Source organism: Ambystoma mexicanum, chromosome 2q (assembly GCF_040938575.1).
Source record: "Ambystoma mexicanum isolate Mex_15411 chromosome 2q, UKY_AmexF1_1, whole genome shotgun sequence".
NCBI classification, from domain to species: domain Eukaryota; kingdom Metazoa; phylum Chordata; class Amphibia; order Caudata; family Ambystomatidae; genus Ambystoma; species Ambystoma mexicanum.
This window is the reverse complement of record NC_090924.1, coordinates 1,038,067,731-1,038,092,789: the sequence shown is the minus strand read 5'-3', so window position 1 is coordinate 1,038,092,789 and position 25,059 is coordinate 1,038,067,731.

Genomic DNA, 25,059 nt, shown 5'->3' with positions numbered 1-25,059 from the left:
AACGGGCATTATAAATTAATGTGTTAGTGACCTGGTCCCTATGCTTAGGGAGTCAAATTAATTTTATGCAGGGTCGGTTAATTACTCAGGCGTTCTCTACTTCCCATGCCTGTTGTTGGGTCCCTGGGGGGTTTTTTGGTCCCTTTTTATTGTTCGGTTTGAACACAATTGAAGACATAGTCGGTCTTCAGCGTCCAGTGAAAATTATGGGGATACAAACAAAGCCCTTTGTTTATTTCCCTGTCACGGCAGAAATGGCGTGCCGGCGGAATATTTCGGGGTGTTGACGATGTTCTCACGGAGTATATGAACAAACACCAGTGAGTTTTTCAGAAATGGTTTGTGTTGTTTTCTCACGAAAAGCATGTCTCATAAAGAATTATAACATCATTAGTACACGAACATTCTACGAGTACGTATTGAGTCAGAGGCGAGCGCAGCGTATGTATACTCTAGCGTTCTAGGAGGACTATATCAGTATGTACCACCTATATATTTTATGGTACTTACTGCGGGACACGTACTAACAGATATGCCATGATGGGTGTAGCTGCACTCTGATTCCATTATTAATACAACACTATTGTCACAACTGCGTAGAGGCGTTATCAGGACGCAATGACTATGTAATATATGAGGCATTTATGAGGAGGCAGAGCCCTTTTTTAAAGAATCCCCAAATTTATACTCCTTTAGGTATTCTAAGAAGTGACCATCAGCTGTTGTACACAATTACAGCTGGAAACAACAAATTAACATCTGAAGAATCCATACAGGATTATTGTGTGGGTGAGTTTACTTGTATGGTGCATTTGCACGGCTCTAATATGATACTTTAGTGTAGGAATGAATGGATACATCTGTATCTTTTGTTCTTGCAGTTGGTGGAGCCTGTGGTCGTCTGCTAATATCTAAGGACGCCCTAAGAAAATATTATACCGCACTAACAAGTGGAGACTGTGAGTACAGACATTTTTTTAAATATATACATTTTATGAAATAAAAGTAGAGCTAGATATTTTGATTTTGTCTACTACTGATGAAAAACAGAGAACTTAGATCTTTCTCTGTTGGTCCAAAGGATCTTTATATTGTTATAGATTCCAGTGGAGGATTGATTCCGACGTCCTACCCGCTATCCCTAGATTTGAAACGTGGGGGTGAATAGGGGTGAATAGGTCTGTGTTTATGGATTAAAAGTACACATGTGACATTACTAGTCACCAATATTAAGAAATAGGGATGATACTATATCCTGATGGTTTTTATGTATGTTTTTTAGATAGAAAATTGGCCTATATGTTTCCAAAAAGGGCGGATCTACTACTTCTTTCCCTACGTCCTGAAGAAGGTCTTTGTGACCGAAACACGTGTCGATGATTCTGTGAACAATCTGGAAAAATAAAAACCAGATGAGATACGACACCTGATAGTATGGACAGGGGCATTAACAATTGTATAAACACTGTTTCACAACACACAGCAGCAGATTTTCGATTCCATTACTCTCTCTGTGTTACTTTGAGTATTCTGTGACTCTTTCTGTGCTCTGGTCAGCTACCTTCGCCGCTTCTAGGCCTTGTGAACACCTGTACCATCTCTGTAAATTATTTTACTTTCTTCACCACACAATGGCTACAATAATGCCGTATATGTACGAGCCCGAGTACACCGAGGAGGAACTACTGGAAAGGCAAGCACGCGAAAACGATGGGGATTCGGACGGCAGTTGGGAGGACCAGTCAACGGATGAAGAGTCTGGACCATGTCGCATGGACGGCGTCTCCACCTGGTGCACGTGCAATCGGTGCGAGCTAATGCCAACTGAGGAGGAGAACTGCTGCTGCCGTGAAAATTCCGGGTGCTTGGCCTACATTTCGGAAGGCGAGCCAAGTCCGCAATGCATCACCGAGCTGCCAGAGTTCAGGGAAGCCTGCCTCTCACGGACCGTGTTGAGGATGATGATGGTGCTTATGCACGAACTTCGCGGCACTGTTCGTCCGCGTAATCCGAGTAACGAGTAAGAATACTCTGGTTGTGATGTCAGTGATGCCACTACTATTTCATGGTCGTCTCCCACATATAAAATTACATCTACATATCATTTGAACGCATGTAAATTGGTTCCATATTGTGCATTTTCTAGATAGAATTTTTTTCAAAGCAGAATGACATTTTTTACCTGAATCGACATTGATAAGAAAGTTTTGTCATTTTAATACAGTTTGCATCTTTCTTTTTCACAGGTGGTACTGGCTGGTGGCCTATCGTTGCTTCACTTGGTGGCTTCACGGGAGGCTCGGACACCGCGTTCGGAGAGTAATACCTGCCTGTGCGGTACTTGCCATTAGACAACATTTCCCCAGCGACAGTGGACAATACCGCAGATTTTCCCTGGATGTGCTGCAACCGGAACTTTACAATGTGTAATGTTTATTATTTATGTTCAATTGAAATTAAGATCTAAAATAAAACCCAACATATATTTTAACAATGGTTGTTTTGATTTTTTAAATGAATCTAGTGTGTCTCCATTGAATAGTCTTCCTGTGCCTTGTCTTGGCACACCACATGTCTCCGGCCAGCATCCTCCCTCACGCTGGCCGCCCACCTTCAATCCACATAACCGTTGAACCCATATGCAGCAGACATACATATGTTATTTTGCGGGTTGGCATCAAGCCTCCCGGCCTTGCCTCCTCCCCCAAAAATACTTACCACACCACTTTGTTCAAGCGTTGGCAATAAAAGGCCGTTGGATTTTATTGATACAAAACATGGTTATAGGTAAATAATCAATATGGTTGATCATAATAAATCATCCTTTTGGGCACCGGGTACAGAGATGACCCCCTCTGGCCCGTGCCGCCTTGCCACCACAGGCCAGCCTGCTGCTGACTAACTGCCTAGGCATCCAGGGTCTCCAGGGTGAACTGCACCCATATATTCTCCTGGGAGGGTGAGGTATTTATAAACTCACCCCCCTGCCTTCCATGTACTAGATCCTGCAGCCTGCCTCTTACATGCAGTTAGATGGCCTCTCCTTGGTGAGGCCCTGCGGCAAACGAGTCTTGTCTGCACGACCACCACCCCAATCCACCCCCCGCCCTATCAAAGGCAGTTCGCACCGGGGTACTTGCGCTGGCAAGTGGAGCTATCAGGGAGCGATAAAGGCCAAGAGGTGCCAAAGACCATGTACACTTCAAAGTGGTCTATAGAGCATAGGTTGTTCTTCCCATGTCTACCTCCAGACCCCGTGTCTCCTGCCAAGCATCCCCCCTCACGCTGGACGCCCCCCTGCAATCCACATAAGTGTGTCTCCATTCACGAGTCTTCCTGTGTCTTGTCTGCACGACCACCGCCCCAATCCACCCCCCGCCCTATCAAAGGCAGTTCGTACCGGGGTACTTGCGCTGGCAAGTGGAGCTGTCAGGGAGCAATAAAGGCCAAGAGGTGCCAAAGAACATGTACACTTCAAAGTGGTCTATAGAGCATGGGTTGTTCTTCCCATGTCTACCTCCAGACCCCGTGTCTCCTGCCAAGCATCCCCCCTCACGCTGGACGCCCCCCTGCAAACCGCATAATGCCACGACATATTCACGTCATTCATTCACAAACACACCCCTGTTTCGAATTCTTTATAACCCACTTCATATTTCTAATGAGAACTTCTTTGTGCTTTGCTAGTCAACCCGTGAAGGTGCTGGTTATCTGCTCTTCGTCTCTGTGAACTTCCGTGACCACTTCGAGCAAACTCGTCAGTTTGCAACCTGTGAACTGCTCCCTGTTCTACGACAAGAAACTACTCTGATCCCTGCATCTAACTGTTTGTTCGTCAAGGTAAGGCCATGTACCATAATAATTTTGCGTCCAATTTTTTAATTTATATCTATTTGCTAGTAGTCATCAAATTGCATCCATGTTTTCTTTTCGTTCAAGACAGTACATGCAAGGAACTAGTCACATGTTCTGAGTTTAGTCAAATTATTTTTCTATTTTTTTAAAGTTATTCAAATACTTATCCGCATGTGAATAATGTGTATAGTTCCAAGAACCAAAACGAACCTTGCATTGAACCTTTTATGTGTCATTTAATTTTTTAACACATTGGTATTCATAGAGAATTGTTGATCTTTACTTTTCAGAACTTTCCACAATGCCTGCCTGTTCCATTGGCGGTTGCCCTTCGAAGACCCATAAAAAATCTGAAGGTACTATAATGCATGTTTTCCCTAAGACAATAGATCAGATAAGAGAATGGGTCCGATATTGCGGATATCCACCGTCTGAGCTTGAAAGTAGAGTCCTAGAAGTCTTTGCGGACAAGAGGGGTGATCGATACCGCATCTGCAGCAGGCACTTTAGCTCAGACATGTACTCCACATCATTGCTAATAAAGAAGAACACACCGCGAGCAAAGCGAAAATTGCTCTCAACCGCTATTCCCACTCTATTCGTCCACATCCCTCCACTGGTGAGTCAAGTTTACGGATTTAGCTCTCGGCCTTGCGGTAGTGTGTAGCATTAGCTAACAATAATTTTCCCATTTATGTATCCACTCAATATGAAGGCGGAAGATTCTCCATCCGTGTCGTTATTGCAGTCATCAGCCACTTCAAGCGCCTATCGGGTAATCTTACTTAGCTATTCTGCCACTGACTTGTTTTAGGCATGTAAATCAATAGTTTTAATTTATCGTGTAATTATTTTACCTAATGGTACACCCTAGTACTCGTCCTCTAGTCTTTGTTTTCAGTTATAATTATTGTTATCCAAAATAATGCAAGTACTGTCTTTCAGGGAGATGCTGAGGAGTCCAACGCATTGACGACAACCGTTGATGTCACTCAGATGCTCGAGGTACGTTTCCGGACAGTTCCATCGATGGAGATCATCAGATCTTGCATTCTTGTAGCGTGATTGTTACACACAATGTTTCTTTCGTTTTTAGCCATTGATATGTCCTTCTGTCGTCGCCCTCCTATGTGTCTTCTTTTTTCAATATTGTGTTCATTACTAATGAAAGTCCTATGTTTCAGGTAGTCGATGGAGCATTAGTCCAAGAAGAAGGGGGAGCATGTAGTTACGGGTCGGCGCAATGTTCTACAAGAACATCACCCCTAGTAGTTGATGCAGATCTCTGGGTGGTGACACTTCCAACGATCGAGCAAATCGAATCATATTTAGATATCCATTACTTATTTTAGACAACTGATCATTTGTGCAGGTCTATTTAGATGAGCCGTTGACGCCTGCACAAAATAGAAAACCATACTAATGCAATTACTGTGTTTCAGGGAGTTGCTGAAGCGTCATCTTCAATAATATCATCAATGGAAGTCTATGCGGAGCCTGAGGTATGGATCTTGACAGTTCCATCTAACTAGATCAACAATGCGTGAATAATTGTCGTTTGAATGTTCTACACAATGCGTTCATTCGTGTTTTGCTATTGAGATGTACGTGGGTATTGGTCCCCAAGTACATTTTGTGTTTTCAATATTATTATACATACTAATGAAAGTTCTATGTTTCAGGGAGTCGATGGAGAGTCAGTGCGTGATGGATGTGCTTATCATGAAAATATAGTCGTTGCAGCGCAAGAGGAAGTGGAGACATGCACACACGAGTTGGAGCAACAGCGTCCTGATGTTGAAGTTCGAGGCAAGAAAGTTTCAAAGAAAAGAAAGCAAAAGAAGGTTAGTGTCCTGGTCACTATATTATGTTGTTTTTCAATGTTAATAGTTCAATACTGTAAGTTGTGTTTAAACTGAACATCCCTTTTCCAATCTGTCCTCTAGTTGCGAGTGGGTGTACGAACTAGATCTACACAGACAGTGAAGCGAACGAGAGATGTTGCTTGTCAAACCTTTTGGCAGGGACTTGAGACAGGAGATGCATCGTGCCAATGGGAAGAATATGAAGTGATTGACAACGGAGCTATACCACCACCAGCCATTGATAGTGAATGTCCTCCTGGTAGTTCGGATGCAGTCGGAGATCAATTCACAGAATCCACACCCGCAAAAACTAAGACCGCGAGAAAGTTGAAGAAATTGTTTTATTCACCCATCGCCGGAGAAGGAACAGATGTTGCAATGGAAGAGAATGAAGTGGACGACAATGAAACACCATCAATATCACTGAACATAGCGGAAGACGATATCAGAGATTCTACCTTTCATGTGAGTGACATGTCCTCAACGTTACAGGCCGAACCAGCTGGGATGCAGAGTGACAGTATAAGGAAAGAGGCCAAATTCATTGTATTCGATAGTTGTTTGAGTAATATTATTATTAGGATGAAATGTGGGCATTCGGTTGGTGGGGAAGTATGTGGGGAGCCATTGATTAATGTGACTCGTGCAATTCGAGGCACTAACCTTAACATACATGCCACCTGTACAAAATATCATCCTTTCTCATGGTCTGCACAACCCATGCTGGGGCAACTGCCAGCAGGCAATCTACTTTGTGCAGCGGCCGCACTTTTTAGTGGTTCAAGTTTTAAAAAGTTAGAGTATTTCTTTCAGTTTGTGGGAATCCATTTCATTGCGAAAACTCAGTTCTACAAATACCAAATCGATTATCTATTTCCAGCCATTAGCGAAGCTTGGAGAATGGAAAAAATGTCTATTGATAGTACATTCGCGGGCAAACGGTTCAGGCTAGCCGGTGATGGACAGTGCGACAGCCCAGGATTTTCAGCCAAGTACTGCACCTACCACTTTCAGGACATGGAAAGTAAGAAAATTGTGAGTTCGGTGGTCGTGCAGGTGTCACAAAGTACATCCTCAGTGGCTATGGAGAAAATTGGCTTTGTAGCATCATTGCAAGAACTACAATCGCGGGGAATGGTGATCGACCTGATAGCCACGGACAGACACGTTTCAATTTCCAAGACAATGAGAGAAGAGTACAAAAATATAAATCACCAATTTGACGTATGGCATCTTGCAAAAACAATCAATACAAAAATGTCGGCTGCAGGTAAAAAAAAAAGATATGCAAGGTATTTCACAGTGGTCCAAGTCAATCAGCAACCATCTTTGGTGGAGCTCAAAAACATGTGGAGGGTCGTTGGAAATTCTACTGGAAAAATGGCGGTCAGTAATGCTACACTGTAGCAACGTTCACCGCTGGACCACAAACCAACATTTCCACAATTGTGAACATGGCCATTTGTCCACAGAGGAGGCACGGAAGAAGAAGTGGTTGATTCCTTCATCACCCACTCACAAAGCCATTGAAAAGATTGTATTTGATAAAACTATAACAAGAGATTTGAGGGGACTCACGGAATTCTGCCACACAGGAGATTTGGAGGTGTTCCACAATATGTGCCTAAAGTACAGGCCAAAACGATTGCATTTTGGCATGGAGGGCATGATAAATCGGACTCTTCTAGCGGTCTTGGCACATAACCATAATGTTGGCCGTCAACAAAGTAGGACGACCGGAACTTTAGGGACTCTTCGCTACAATAAGGCCTTCACTAAAAGAAGTAAACAATGGATGATCAAACCAGTGTTTCAGGATATGCAATATGAGTTTATTGAGAGACTTATTGTTGATGTCCTAGATAGGCACATACATGGAGTTGTGAACGAACCTGTGCAGGGGACAACTGCATTGCCACCCAACATTGCCTCTGTTCCATGTCCACCTAAAGCAGAGCTCATTGAGAAATACACATCACGGTTTAAATGATTGTAATTTGATTGTCTGTTCTCTCGAGTCTCCTCATGTTGCAGGCCCATTGAATATGTGTATCTATGTAATGTGTAAATAAAAGTGATTGCTCAGTGTACATGCAATGTGTCTCTCCACCGTTGCCCCTCCCTTCACCATGCAGTTGTGCGAACCACCCGGGTGTCACATGTGACTTTGCTCTGGAGTCTCCTCATGTCGCAGGCCCATTGAATATGTGTAGCTATGTATTGTGTAAATAAAAGTGATTGCTCAGTGTACATGCAATGTGTCTATCCAACCTTGTTCATTTGCCCATTAAATTAAACCAAACAGTAATATAAATCATTTTTCAAAAAATATAGAATGTCTCCGTATTTATGGTTCTCTGGGGCTGCAAATGCACGCAGACAAAATGCAAAGATGGAGTGTAAATTTCAAGTCCTGTGAGATGGCCTTACACTGAATGTAGCTAACTAGGAATGTGTGCTCGTTCAAAGTGAAGGTCAGCTGCTTTGATTTTTTGCTCGGGTGCCGGAATGGCCCACGACTCAGTATAAGGTTCTATTGTTATTTGACCTTGACAGGCCGGGACAATCCCGAAAGACTTCTTTTTGGGGGTGTGGTGCAATAACGTAAACGATAATGAATATAATTTCAGAAACGAAAGCCATTTAATGTTCGTTCATTAGAAGGAATAACGTCGGCATAGAAGGAGTGGTATTTCGGGGCTGCCCTACGCACAGACACAATGGAAAATGCAAATATAATGTAAGTAACTCTTTAGATGAGTTTATACCGCAATTTAATTACTATACAGTAGCTTTAAAGACGGGTTAAGTTGTACTTGTTCGTTCTATGTGGCATATTGTTTTGTACCGCGCACTATCTTGAGGAGAACCATCTGCTTTTACGGAAGCACCTCAAAACCTTCCTCTTTGCTTCTGCTTTCTCTCTCCCTCTCCCCTGCTACAACTGGTCTACTGTCTGCGACCTCGGTCCTGGGCCCTTCCACTCTCCACCTGCACTGCCTCCCTGTCAACCCCTGCACTGGGGGACTGTCTCAGTATCCTAAAGCCCCCCCTTCCCAGCACTTGTTCTGCACTTACCTTGCACTCGCCACCAGCTGGCCCTATGTATTTATTATTTTATGCTACTTACCTTGTACTCCACTTCCACCCTCCCCTTCCCCTTGCACTTTTACCTTCCCCCTACCCCTGCACTTGCGCGATCTGAATGACACCTGGCCTAGTAGGATCGTTGTCTGTCTTCTCCTTTTTCCCCCCCCTCCCTGCCTCGCCACGCCTTGAAACACTTGTGTATAGGCGCGTTGCAAATGCCATATTATATCATATCAGTGACGAAGTGGTCCACTGGCGCTCAGGCGGCTCTGAAAAAGGCGGAGGAGAGGGGGTGGGTTACTGGAAATGACGTATAATACCCAGTTGCACTGTCCTAGCTATGAAATAATTTCCCGACCTAATATATAAAATGAATAATTTTAATAAAGATCTGATGGTGAGACTAATTTCATTTTTTATGTTTTTAAAACAGGTACATCCTTCATTATTGTATGTGTCACGAGTACCAGACACCGGCGGATGGCTTTTACAACCGCCAGTTGCTTCTCCGCGTGAACAACGTTACCACCCTGACCATTTTATGGGACGATCGCCAAGTACAAGTATGCCCTAACGCGGTACTAATGGCTAGATGCAACATACATACCGTTGTGGTGGCCTAGTGCCTCGTTGTTGGAACAGCCATGCGATTATCAGTGCGAACGAAGAGCTCATTTTATCGTAAACCAACACCCTGTGTACTGCACACGAACATCGATTGCCTCAAGACGAACTATTTTGGATCGAGAGCAAAGAAAAATGCAAATCGCTGAATATTCTCTAAACATTTGATGTCAAATAAATGTACTTTACCAAATTTACAATCTTGCGGTTTGATTTAAAAGTACAGTTTCATATTCCGAATTGTGGCCCGCTGTGTTGTGAGCTGATCTGTGTTGGTTTCCGGGTTCCTTGTGGAGTCGCGTAGAAGACGCCTGGGCGCGTTTGCCTACGCAGCACAGTCACGTCACGGATAGAGGCGGGGAATATGAATGTTTTGATAAAGTCTGTTTCAGGGGCGGGGGATATGATTTAGTGCCACAAACGCAGGTGAGCCAGGTCGATGGTGGGAAATGATAGGATTATCACAAAATGGCGGCTGATTTCAAGTGCGTTAATGGACGAAAAGTCGGGTAAGGTCCATAGGAAAGTTTTCTACGATCTACCGATTTATGCTTAAAAACACATGGCCGAACCGTAGGAACAATAAAACAAAAGTCCCGGAACTATCCTTTAACTTGTTGAGGGTTGCTTTTGAGATCTTCAATAGTTTTACCACATTCAAAAAAGAGTAACTGCACGTGAGCCATTATTTTCAATAAAAATTTGCTTTTTTTCGTGGTTAACGTGGTTAGTACATTTTCATACAGGGAATCCTTAATAGGCAACATCATTTTTCTGTACTCCGAGACTACGCACCAATTAAACAACAAGCTCAAAGACTGCAAACCAAGGTCAAAGCTCAACGATGCCATTGGCACTGGGGGCAGCAGATTGAATACCCTTTTCCAAATTCTATCTTCTATCATTTCACATGGCAGAGCAAAAGAAGAAGGATCGACTTCAGCACCATAGAGAACCTTCGGGACTACTTTCCCAATGTAAAATTGTATTAAGGGAACTATGCTAAATTTGCAAAGTCTAGCAAGAATCTTCTTCATTTGCTAAGCCATTTGATCAGCCTTGTTTTCTAAAAATGTTATGTGATTCACCACCATGGGGCTGTGCCATTAAATAAGAGCCTAGTTAAATGGTTGTTTTCGTCAGGTTGATTTTGTTTTTGGGAATGTACAAATGTCTTTTGTTCAATGTATTAATGTTTTATTCAATATATTAATCTCTGTAAAAATGTAGCTAGTATGCAACAGCGCCCTGATGCCCAAGGGCTACGGCACTTTATAAATGGGAAAATTAAATTAAATAAATAAATGTATCCGCCCTTTTAGGATACCTCATAAATTGGATAAAACTAGATTTCATTTGGTTTATCACAAGATCATTGCAAAGTGCATAATTGCTCACTCAGCGCAGTCAGCAGTCTCTGAAGGCCAATTGGTGTACAGTCCAATAGTTTGCCATCATCAGCATATGCCAACCAACTAATACGCTCACTGCCCAATTTAGGGCTTACAAATGATGCTTCCTCCAAGGCCATATACAGAGCAGCTAAATACAAATGAAAAAGACTTGGGGAAGTATGCAATCCTGTCTGAAGCCTTTTGTGATTTTAATAGGGTCAGAAAGGTTTCCTTCCATATCCAGTCTTATTTGAATTTGGTTCTCCAAACGTATGTTTTCTAGGATGGCCAACAGAGAGGAAGGAACCTCCCAACATCTCAATTATTTCCACAGAATCTGCTGATTGATCGTATCAAAGGCCTTGGAGAAGTCAATCATTGCTGTAAATAACAATGTTTCTTGGTTGGACCACGCAATATCTCTTAATGTGACCATAACCAAACCATTTAATGAGGTCCCCATGTTTTTATGGCAGCATGTCTCGTTTTTGTGCAGAATTTTCTTAGCTGCGATCCACTCCTGCAGTTTCTCCAATACCATAGTGGGAGAAATCTTGCTATCTGCATCTAGAAGGGCGACTGGCCGATCGCCCTTCTTGAATATTGAAACCACGATGGAAACTCTGCACGACTCTGGCAGTTTGTGGGTCCCCATGATATCTTCAAATAATATGTACAGAGCCTTTGACCATAGCTCTTTGTTCATTTTGAGAATCACATTTGTAAGACCTTTGGGTCCTGGAGCTCTAGAACTAGAAGCCCGAGCTATCAATGCTCGATATCCTCTTTTTCAAAACTTCATTTCCACGACTTCTCCCTGCTAACATCCAACCTTTTTGTATAGGGACCATTAATAGTTTGCCAATGCTTATGCCAACTGCTTTCGCTCACCGCACAGGTCTGTAAATCATTTTGCGTCAGAGACAATTCCCCCACTGAGTTCCAAAAGCAATGTGCATCTTTTTTTAATGATACTAACTACTGTACATTCCCCATCTTGTTTAATAAATTTGTGTCGATGCAATCGCAGCTAATTTTTTTGCCTTCTGTCGATTTTCCTTTTTAGCAACGAGTATGACTCATTGTCAAGATTGGACTTTCTAAACTGCCTTAATTGTTGCTTATGTTCTTTCTTCTCAGTTCTAACTGCTAACTGCATTATCAAATATATGTGAGTGTCGGGGGGGCGCTGTTGTGCACAAGGAAAATGGCTGCTTGATTTCGGAGCTCCTGCTCCACCGTAATATCTTGCGCCAATGTATCCGTTCCGAGGCTGCCTAAGAGGCTGGAAAGCTGCGCTGCTAACGACCCAGACATCAGAACACATTTAGAGAAAATCCTGATCAGCTGCGACCTGAATTTGCTAAGATATGGCTGTGCGGAGATTAGCCGACACCCAGCACTGAGGCGATCCGGCGTATAGAACTGGGGAAATTCACCCATTTGCCGGGGACGCAGAGGAGCCGCAGGCCACAGGGGGGAGGAGCCTGCAACGGCATTTCACGCCTAAGCCCGATACACGGGCTCGGACTGTGTCAAGCTGATAGGACGGCGGTGCCTGGTACCTGCTGAAGGTACCCGTGCACGACTGAGACCCGTGAGGTGTTCCGGCTGAAGAAACATGGAAAGCGCCCTTTGCCCTCTCGGACACCGCACCCGGACGTGATCCCATGGTGATCCCTGAGTGGCGGGGCGGATGCTTCAGCTCTCTGGTGACGGCACAACGACAGCGCACAACCCCTAGTAAGGTAACGGGAGGTGCGAGGAAGGGGTGTAGTGGTGTGTGGCGTGCCTGACCCGGTTGTGTGTGGGTCTCCCGCCCGGGCCGCGGCTCGGCCTTGCGGCTGAAGTGTCTTGCGTGCCTGTTGCCGGAGAGGACGGCCGTCGCCGGAGCCTGTGAGGAGGGACACCAACAAGGATTAGGGCTTGTAAACACATATCCGTGATCACAGAAACTCCAACCTCCAGGCGATCTCAATCCGCCGGGCGCTGGTGCTCCGTGAGTAATACAACATTCTGCCTTGAGGCGTACTACATAGCCCGGAGCCTAATGGGCGGTAGAGCGCTGACCTCCGTGGAGGATGCGCGCGGTGCAGCTAGCCCTCGGGGACGCTGTTGGTCGGTCCGGGGGGGCGCACCACAGTTTCAAGGGGAGCTGAGTCTCCGATTGCCTATTGGAGGGAGGCCACAACACTGCTCGGCGCCTGATGTATTACACCCTCTAGACCACCTGGAGGCACGCAGAAACTGCCCTGGAGACCCAAAACACAGAGAAAATCAGAGACATACTTAGAACCCCATTCCTTGCAGGCCAAACGTACCACATTTTACCTAGGTTGAGCTCTGTGTTGTGCCTTATGGTCGCCATTCGACCACATTTAACCTAAACTGAGCTCTGTGTTGTGACCTATGGTCGCCATTCGACCACATCTTACCTAGGTTGAGCTTTGTGTTGTGCCTTATGGTCGCCATTCGACCACATTTAACCTAAACTGAGCTTTGTGTTGTGCTCTATGGTCGCCATTCGACCACATCTTACCTAGGTTGAGCTTTGTGTTGTGCCTTATAGTCGCCATTCGACCACATTTAACCTAAACTGAGCTTTGTGTTGTGCCCTATGGTCGCCATTCGACCACATCTTACCTAGGTTGAGCTCTGTGTTGTGCCTTATGGTCGCCATTCGACCACATTTAACCTAAACTGAGCTTTGTGTTGTGCCCTATGGTCGCCATTCAACCACATTTAACCTAAACTGAGCTTTGTGTTGTGCCCTATGGTCGCCATTCGACCACATCTTACCTAGGTTGAGCTTTGTGTTGTGCCCTATGGTCGCCATTCGACCACATCTTACCTAGGTTGAGCTTTGTGTTGTGCCTTATGGTCGCCATTCGACCACATCTTACCTAGGTTGAGCTTTGTGCTGTGCCTTATGGTCGCCATTCGACCACATTTAACCTAAACTGAGCTTTGTGTTGTGCCTTATGGTCGCCATTCGACCACATTTAACCTAAACTGAGCTTTGTGTTGTGCCCTATGGTCGCCATTCGACCACATCTTACCTAGGTTGAGCTTTGTGTTGTGCCCTATGGTCGCCATTCGACCACATCTAACCTATGCTGAGCCTTAAGTTGGACCTTGTTGCGCCCTAGGCATGCTTCATTAGTGAATGCTAACCTACTTATGCCTCGTTAGCGAATGCCTCACCTAGTCCAGCTGTGCCTTGCTACTAAATTGCCCATTTGTGCCTTGTTAGTGAACGCCCCACCTAGCCTATGTTAGTGAACGCCCACCTAGCCTATATGTGCCCCGCCACTGAACGCCCATATGCACCTTGCCATTGAACATCCATTTGTGCCGTGTTAGTGAACGCCCCACCCTGCCTATAGTCCTAAGCACCCACGTGCATATATCTGGACCCACTAAAAATGCTGCATCCATTATTGCACTACAGCACTATAGCTGTTACTCTAAGTTTTATCACCATGACCCAAGACCACCTTACGGCATCTCCTGCCTTGATATCAGACCCGGCCTTACATACGCTGCCCAACATAGTGACTAATAACCCTACTAACTCTCCATCAAATAATATTAGCACCAGAGGTGAAACCCTCACCTCCCTCCCAAGCACCTTACTACACAGAAATCTTACACTTCGTGCAAGACTCACACAACTTTATGAACCACCTAGAAGAACCTTACCATCAACCAACCTAAAAACAAATTACCCACATAAACCACACCAGACGGTAACAACAAATATCACTACAATCAAAACACAAAAGTCCAAAACTTCAGATACCAACTCAACTACCCCTAGCCAAGCAAACATGCCCAAAGAGACGCTAGTACTCAAAGGAGCACTCCTGAATGCGGGATCCCTTGTCGCCCATGCCCTCGACATAGCCGACCTCATTACAGAACACAATCTGGACTTCCTGGCAGTAACCGAGACCTGGCTACATAACGCAGCTGGACCATCTCTAATGCTAGCCATTCCAGAAGGCTACACCATAACAAGACAAGATAGGGATGGCACACGAGGTGGCGGAATTGCCATCATTTCCAAATTGAGCCTCTCTCTCAGAACATCCCCTCCTCAAACCCTACAATCCTGTGAAAATATCTCGGTCAAATTCCAGATAAATAACATACAAACCCTCACTATCCACCTAATTTACAGACCCCCAGGTCCTCTCGGTACCTTCGACGAGGACTTGCATAGCCTGATCACCAACAACCTTAAACCTACCTCCCAGCTTCTATTATTAGGAGATTTTAACCTTGGCTTTAATGACCCCACGGACAAACAAGCCTCAGACATAGCCAATACCATCAATGCATCAGGCCTGTCTCAGAAAGTCAACAGACCCACTCACTCCAAAGGGAGAACACTAGACTGGATAGCAGATTACAACTGCACAGCCTCCATCACTTCCATCTCTCCCCAATCATGGACAGATCACTCTCTTGTAACCTTTAACCTATCTACAGCCAGACCCTCTCCGACGGTCCCATTGCTAGCCCCGCCTTGTCTAACCAGAAACAAAAAGAGTATTACAGCGGAAAAAGTCATCCCTGCCATCCTACCCACGTTAAACGCTCTATCGGACAACCTAGACCCTAGTACTCTAGTTGAAGAATATAACAAAATTATGCTCAACACACTGGACAAAATCGCCCCGCTCAAACTTAGAAAAAGCAAACCCAAAGCGCACCTTAACAAATGGTTCACTCCCCAATTGAGAGATTTACGACTCCTAAAAAGAAAAAGTGAAAACTCCTGGAGACTATGTCCCTCTATCGAAAATAAAGCAAAACTATCCTCCATCTCCTCTCACTTCAAAAAAGAAGTGAACCTTGCCAAAAAGAACTCCTATGATGAACGTATCACCAACTCTAATTCTAGCATGAGAGAACTCTTCGCCATACTGAAGGAATTAGAGTCACCAATAGCCATACCAGACTTAGTTACCAAGGATAAGACCTGGTGCACAGATATTCAAAATGCGCTAGCAAATAAAATCAATACACTTCAAACCAAAATACAACAAAAAAAAGATATGCTCAACCTTCAGCACTACCCTAACACCTCTACATATAGTATCCCACCAGAGGCAAACAACAAATTTCAATTCTCCAAAACATCCCCACTAGAAGTAGAAAAAATCATTCTCTCACTCAAACCTTCTAACTGCAAGGGTGATATTTGCCCAGCACAGTTAATAAAAGACGCTGCCAGAGACCTCTCACCATTTATCTCTAAATTAATCAATGCCTCCTTCACATCAGGCACTATCCCAGCCAATTTAAAACATTCCTGGGTGCTCCCACTTCTCAAAAAACAGACCTTAGACCCACTTATCCCAACCAACTACCGCCCCATTACCACCGTGCCATTCCTCCTCAAAATATTGGACAAAGCTGCCTATATTCAGATACAAAAACACCTTGACCTGTATAAGCTCCTAGGAGCAAGACAATCTGGTTTCCGCCCACTTCATGGAACAGAAACTGCCTTAATTGATTTAAAGACGCAGGTCGACGAGCTGAGGGATGGAGGAGGAACAGCACTCCTGCTCCTACTTGATCTCTCTGCAGCATTTGACTTGGTCGATCACAAGGTACTCTGCAAACACCTGGATTCTGCTGCCCATTTCTCTCCTGAGGCCATCAAATGGCTCGAATCCTTCCTCAGCGAAAGAACAATGAGAGTTTTTTCCCCATCGGCCGCAGCTGACCCTACCCCTATATTATGTGGCGTTCCCCAGGGCTCCTGTGTCTCGCCTACCCTATACAATATCTTCACCAAGCCCTTGTTCGATGATCTAGACCTTCTGGGTATCACCTACACTAACTATGCAGATGATACACAGATTCTCCTCCCGCTTTCTGGGGATCATAGGAAGGACTCGGAATTGGTGAATAGGGTATATCTCGTCATTCAAGCATGGATGGCCACACATGGCTTGTGCTTGAATGACGACAAGACGGAGTTGATAATCCTGGGAACACATACGAACATCAAAAAATTAGGTCAGGAATTCTCCTCCTTCAATATTGATGGAAATCCTATCAGGGTCTCCAAGGAAGTAAAAACCCTCGGTTTCTACTTGGATTCCACACTATCTTTCGACAAACAACTAAAATCCTTGGCCTCCACCACCGCATACACCTGCAAACTGATAAGAGCAGGCAAGCCTTTCCTCTCTAATGACAGTTGCATGATCCTGGCTAGAGCACTTATCCTCTCCAGGATCGACTACTGTAATGCCCTTTACAGTGGTGCCAACAAATCTACCATACAGAAACTTCAAACGCTCCAAAATAATGCTTTGCGAGCAGCGCTTGGCATAAACAAAAGAACACACATCTCCACCATTAGACGCCAACACAAATGGTTATCTACAAACCACAAAATTCAATTAAAAATTATCTCCCTGACACATAAAGCTCTTAACAACGCCGCCCCAAGCTACCTCACAAACAAAAAGCAAATAAAACCCTCTACTAGACCTACCAGAGCTACCAATACTAACTGTCTGGTAGTACCTAGATTTAAACTTACCACGGTCGGTGGGAATAGTTTCCCTGTGAAGGTGGCCAAAACCTGGAATCTATTACCCAACAATCTAAGAGCAGACCAGCCGTACTCACTATTCAGAAGGAATGCTATCCAATATCTTATCTCCAACGACCACTAGATTTAGGCTTATAATATTCCCAGACTTGACACTTGTCCCTCTCCTCCTTCCCACGATATGTTATGCGTACCATCCTCTATGTAACTCATCGACCTGCACGATGATGGTCCTGCACATTTGTATACATTTGTATATTATTACTGTAACTTGTATAATTTGTATAATTTGTATAATTTGCACAACTTGTATAATATCTATAATATCCATTATTGTATCTTGTATAATATGTATAACTTTTACTGTATCCTGTATAATCTGTAACAATGTAAGCTTCGCATTATCCTACCTGCTGCGCCCTTCTACCTACGGGTCTGGAGCGCATTAGAAATAAAATAAACAAACAAACAAACAAACATGGTGATGGTGTGAACATTTATAGGAAATCATTGCTTTAAACATTGATAACAGTGCAATTGAAAGCAACACTATGGGGGAACCACATAAAACAGGCAAGACATCTAAGACCCCTGGTAGCAAAAAGAAAGGACCAATGGACACTTACACCTGTAGCCAATACCAATCTGTTGCAGTGGAAATACATTCGGAGCCCACTCTGATGGGCGAGTCTGAAGGGGGGGAACGTGAAGACAAGCTGGCAACACTGGTGCAAAATGGGTTCCTGGCACTAAATATGAAGCTGGATGAAATAGTGCCACTATAGGCTCCATGAGGGCCAGAATAGTTAAAGAGAGCGCACGTGTCACAGAAACTGAAAATAGAATAAGCGCTAATGAGGATACTATTGCTCATCACAGTCGGGACATTACCCAAATTAAAGAAACAATGAGCAAGCTGAAAAACAAATGTGAAGACCTCGAATCTAGATCAAGGAGAAACAGCGTTCGAGTGGTCGGCGTAGCGGAATCCTTCAGAAAAGGCCAAATGGAGAAGCAACTGGAAACGCTGTTCAGATCCTTGTGTGGGTCTGAGGCATTCTCTGATCATTTCCTGGCCGAGAGAACACATTGTATGCTGGCTCCAGTTCCCAAGCCTGGTGCACCACCACGCACGATAATTGCACGCCTCCTCAACTACAGAGACAGAGACACAATCCTACGCCTGGCAAGGGAGGCTGGAACACTGCAGTATGAGGAAAACCGAATACATATATATCCAGACTTCTTCTCCGCGGTTCAGGCACACAGACAGTCTTACGAACCAGTTCTGAAACTCTTGAAAGCACGCCAGATTACATATGCCTTGATGTTCCCAGCCAAGATGAGGATTCAACATGCAGGAAGAGCGCACTTTTTTGAGAATCCGACTGAAGCCTTAGCCTATATAGAAACTTCTATACTCCTTCCTCCCCGTCCAGCGGATTAATGTCACATTCCAAGTTCGGTTATGTTTGGGCTATCAGATCTCCCTTTTTGGTCCAGAACCAGGCTGACTAGTTTCGAGGGTGGCCCCATGTTTTATGGATAGGTGGGGCGGTGAGACCCAGAATTGGCGATCATGTGGAGCAACATGGCCACCCCTGGAATATTCCACAAGTTGCAGTGGGAACATCGTCAAGTTGGGGGTGATGTTGAGGGAGGGGGGTGGGTAGAGGGTATGCATTATGTTGTTGTTGTTATATAGACTCATGGTTCGAAACGGCGACTGGGCTCTATGTTACAGAGCCCCGTCCTGAGGTGAGGATGAAGGAAGCAGATTGTTTGTTAATGGTTAAATCAGTGGTTACACAGATGCTAGCACCACCCACGCTATACGAACATTATGTTATCAAGATACGAGATACAGTCGGAACATTTCCCTATGAAACATTGGTGACGGGCTAAGGGTGAAATTACTGTCGTGGAATGTAAGGGATCTGAATAATTGGTTAAAGACTAAGAAAGTGGGCAATTATATCACCAGGCATGGTCTCCAAATCGTAATTTTGCAAGAAACACACGCAATAGATGCGAGCAATTTACACATATTGCCAAAATGGGGCAAGTTGAGGTTCCATACTAATTATTCATCCCAGTCCAGGGGGGTCATCACTCTTATCCATCCAGGCCTGGGGTTCAAACTGCTGGGCCAAAAGACTGACCAGCTTGGCAGGTATGTACTGGTGTGGGGTGAGATCATGGGCCGGGAATATTACTGGACAACACATATGGACCTAATGTTGACTTGCCTGCTTTTTACACAGATATTTATCAGTTAATCGCCTCAATTGATGTGGCCACTATAATATGGGGAGGGGATTTCAATGTGGCCCTGGACCCCAGACTGGACAGATCCAGTACTATTGTCAGAGCACCTAGCAAGTCCGTTCTTACCCTGAAACACATTCTATCACAGCTTTCTCTTGTTGACGTCTGGCGCGTGCTGCACTCAGACAGCAGGGGATACACATATTACTCCTCGTTTCATGACTCTGAGTCTAGAATCGACTATTGGTTCGCCTCCCCTGCTGTGGTTGGGATGCTGCAGACATGCAAAATACTATCCCGCACACTGTCTGATCATTCCCCTGTCATGATGGAGGTGGAGTTTGACGATTCCCCTAGACCCGTAAAAAGATGGAGAATGCCAGGAGGGATGTTGGGTGACCCTGGTGTTGTGGAGGAATTACATATATAAATTGCAGAGTTTTTCACCAACAATATGGGATCTGTCGATAGGTACTCCACTGTCTGGGAATCCTTTAAGGTTAGATTAGGGGAACCTTGATATCTAGGTCCGTGGGTCTCCTGAAGGGGGTCCGAGCTGAGTTGACCGAAACTGAACGTAGACTGGGGGAGCTTGAAAAGACCTACACTCACACACAAGACAAGCCAATATTGGCGGAAATTCATACACGTCTTCAAGAATTTGGCATACTGGCCACCGGAGAAGTGTGCTATATGGCGGCACCAGTCCGCGCACGTAGATATGGTGAAGGAAACAAAGCTGGGAGGACACTATCCAACTTGCTCAAACAAGATAGGCAACCCAACCAGATTACGAGCGTACAAACATCGCAAGGAGAAGTTCTTCTGGGTGAAAAGGGGATCAATAATGAATTTGCTAAATTCTATTTGGTATATAGGAACAAAGATACCAAAACAGACACTGAAATTAGATCTTACCTGGAGGCACTCTCCATGCCAAAACTCTCTGAGGAGGCCCGACTGGCAATGGAACAGCCTGTGACCGCGGAAATCGCTGAGGCGGTTAAGGCATTGGCGTCGGGTAAGGCTCCAGGGTCAGACAGATTGGGAGCCGAATTCTATAAAGAGTTCTGTGAGGAGCTGGTACCAGTCCTGTTGCGGGTTTGGGAGGAAGCCCTCCAGAGCAATATACTACCCCCAACAATGAGGGAGGCTGTGATAACCGCGCTTCCTAAACCTCGTCGGCCTCCCCAAGATATATCATCCTACATGCCCCGTTCGCTTATAAACTCGGACACCAAGATATTTGCAAAAGTACTGGCCAATCAGCTATTACCGGCAGTACCGACACTAGTCCATCCTGACCAAAACGGATTTAACCCCTTCAAGATCTATGGACCTTAATCTCCGTAGGCTTTTTGACATTATGGCACAGATAGACCATGGAAGAAACGCAGTGGCCATATCCCTAGACGCCGAAAAGGCCTTTGATTCTGTGTCATGGGCTTATTTGTTAGCGGTATTGGAGGCATTTGGGATGGGCCCTAATTTTATTAGATATGTGAAGCTGTTATACACTGAACCTGGTGCAAGAGTATTAACAAATCAATCCATCTCTGAATTATTCCTGCTGGGGAGGGGCACCAGACAGGGGTGCCCATTCTCGCCTATATTATTTGTGCTCACAATAGAGCCAATGGCAATCGCGATTAGACTTAGACACTCAGGCAAGGGAATAAATCTGAAGGGCTCTACCCAACTAATTTCCCTATACGCAGATGATACGCTCTTATATGTTCGCGAACCAGGAAGAAATATGGTACCCATCATGGCAGAGATTCAGGAATTTGCAGTCTACCCTGGATACACTATAAATAATGCCAAATCTGAGATGTTCCCACTTTCACCGGCAACCAAGTGTCCAGACACCCGGTGTGGACTTAAATGGTCCGAACAAACTATTAGATACCTGGGGATACTTGTCTCCAGGGATAGACATACATTATACACAGATAACCATGAAAGCGTGTTACACACTTTAAATACCAAATTGCTGATGTGAGGACGCCTTCCGATCTCGCTGCATGATAGAGTCGCAGTTCTCAAAATGATAGTTTTACCCAAATTACTGTATTTCTTTGTGAATATCCCTATATGTCTGGGACGACCCTTCTTTGCCAAGCTTCCATCCATGGTGGTAACTTTTCTTTGGAGCGGGAGAACTGCAAGGATAGGGTGGGAAACAATGATTGAACCATACTCCTCAGGCGGCATAGCGGTACCTGATTTTGAATTGTATTACTACGTTCACCAAGCCCAATTTGCGAAATACTGGTACGGTGAGACTGATGGCCCGCCCCACGCGTGGATAGAAGAATACACCATGCATCCCACGAATATACAGTCTGTAATTATCGATACACACTATAGAGACACATGCGAATACAACTCAGTGAGCTGCACGGTCAGGGCATGGAAGGCTATATTCAAAGGACTGGGCTTGGAAACCCCTTATAACCCAGAGGTTTCCCTCTGGAACTACCCGGGCATACCTCCAACACATGATAACAGCCTACAGGAATCCTGGAATCCCAATAAAGAAATGAAACTGGGTGACATGTTCATTAACGGGAAATTTGCGACCTTAAAAGACGTGCTGGGGGCATTGGGCGGGGGACCACTTAGGACACTCCAATATTATCGCATGAGATCAGCTTTCCAGAAGCACTGGCCACTCTTCCCGGATGAGCCCCTTACACATCCATGCACGCAGCTGGTAACGGCTAGAGACTGCCTGGGGATTTCCAAACTATATTTGGCGGTCCAGGCACATTCACCCACGACAAATTTGGTTAAAGACAAATGGGAGAGAGATCTACAGGCCCCCATTGATGATAAAACCTGGAACAGACATTGCTCGCTCACCAAAAGGGTATCCTTAAATGCTGGTCTGCGTTTAATTCAGTTTAAGATTTTAAATAGGCTACATTATACTCCAGCTAAAATAGCCAATTTCACACTGGATGGTTCGGGTGAATGTCCCAAATGTAGAGCACCTCAGGCGGGTGTGTTACACATGTACTGGGAGTGTCCGGTGGTGGCGGGCTTCTGGAGGGAGGTGGCGGAGATGTTAGAAGAAATTACACAAGTTCCACCTGTACTAACCCCACAGAAATATCTATTTGGTGACATAGGCAAGTGCTCCGAAAAAACCAGGAGATTGTTTAATATCTCATGTGCAGTGGCCAAAAAATGCATCTTACAAAATTGGAAAAGTACTGGTCCACCGGTCATGAAACATTTCCTTCGGGAGCTAACATATGTAAACGAATCAGAGGAACAATTTGTTCTTACCCGGCCAGCTGCAAGTAGGCCCAAAGACATATGGGGCCCCTTCAGAATGTACTTATGTGACATGATTTCTGAGGATGACAAGGCTCTGTAAGCTTGAAGCTTCTAATATGATATGTATCTTTTGATTGTTGTAACTGTGAAAATGAGGTGATAAGTGCTGTGTATCTTTTGTGACCACCAATAAAAAGAGTAAAAAAAAAATGCATGTGAGTGTGACCACACAGACTTTTGTCTGACATAATGGTGCATCTGTGTCGCACAGGAAAGTTGTAAATCCCTGAGTTGTGCAACTGCTCCGAAGAGACTCCCGGTCATTATCCAGAGAGAAATAACTCTCCCGTTTCCTCACCAAAGAAGAGCCCCTTTCCCTGAATTTCTTAATTCGATTTTTGCTGCAGTTTACCATCAGACCATCACAAGCGTAGCCCCTCTTAGTAATTGTTTCAGCCATCATTGTCCCAATTTCCATGCTGTGATCACTGCAATGCGTTCCCTTCAAACTCAAATCAATACATATATTAAACAGTCCCTCTGTCCCTCTTCTCCCCTGCTGATCTGTTTCTCTTTCTCTGCACCGTGCACCTGGCCACCCTCTGTCCTTCGGGCCCAGGTACCTGCGCACCCTGCCTCCCTCCTGCACTGCCTCCAGGCCACCCCTGGCGCTGGGATCTGTATCTGTACCCATACAGTCCCCCACTCTTACTCAGCACTTATCAGATATACCCTATCGGACTAATCATGCACTTGCCAAGTTGTCTGACTGCACTACCTTTTTGTCTGCATTTATTTATCTATTTATACCACTTATTATTTATTCTGTTCTCTCCTCTGTCCGCACTTTCCACTTCTCCCCCTCCATGCACTTTCCTCCTTTTTCTCTTTTCCATGCACTTGTGCGTTCTTAATGTCACTGGGCCTAGTAAGATCGTATTTTTGTTCTCCCCTGTTCCCCTCCCTTTGCTTGGTCGCGCTCTGAAACACTTGTGTATGAGCGCGATATAAATAAAATATCATATCATGACAGGGATCTATTTACTATTATTATTAATAATATTATCTCTACATTATCATGTAGTCAATCACTGATGACCTTGCCCCATTCCGCCATGTGCAGTTAGCCTCCAGATCACCCGCGATGTTGCCACTGGCAATCTGAAGGTCCCGCTCCAAACACAACCCTTTCCATTTATCTTTGTTAACACACAGATTACTTCTGACCAGTTGAGTATTTATATTCCTGGCTAATACTACGTTTGCATCATTTTAGCTTAGCCAGTCTCCCAGAATAGCAGAAATGTTCTCCAAGAATTCATCCAGATTCATAACCACACGGTTCCAGTACAAATGAATAAGGAGAGTTGGGGTTGTGTGAGTCGGTTTTGCCAAATGTGGTTGTGCAATCCCTAGGGTGTGTACCGGTCTATTTCTGCAAGGGTTTGTAAGGCACTGTCAGCAGTGAGGGGGGTAGATGAGACTGTAACACCTTACCAGTCAAGTTGAATAAGCAATAAGAAAGGTTAATCTCCAGACATTTGTGCACTCTGTGCTCTGTATTATCTAAAAGAATGAGTTTTACATGAAATTGTGTGTCGTTAGTGTCTGGTTTAATTATCAAACAGGCATACAAGGATATTACCTCATATCCCATAATTACATACATTCCAGTAAGTGACTTGTGTGTCAGTTTTTACAGGTTGTATACATTTGTTAGTGCATGAGCCAACAATAACCTTTGGCGCACGTGCTTTTCTGTTTCGCCAATCCTATGGCTTTCTCTGGGCTTAAGTTAACAGAATGTCTAATATTTACAGCAATGAGGGCTTAGTTCACGCTGCTGTGTTGGACCTAGTTTGTCGGTCTGTGACTGACCCATTCATTAGTAGGTCAACAAATTATTTTCATGATCCATTCAGACATATGCAATCCATTCAAACATATGAAATCAATCTCCATTTATTGTCAGTATATTGCCAGGGTTTGCATCTGTGGACGTCCGTTGAGCTTATTATGCTTGGCATGACCGATATGAATTGGAATCTTTCTCCTATCCCTCGGTTTGCGATGGTGAGACTCCTTTCTGCGATAATTG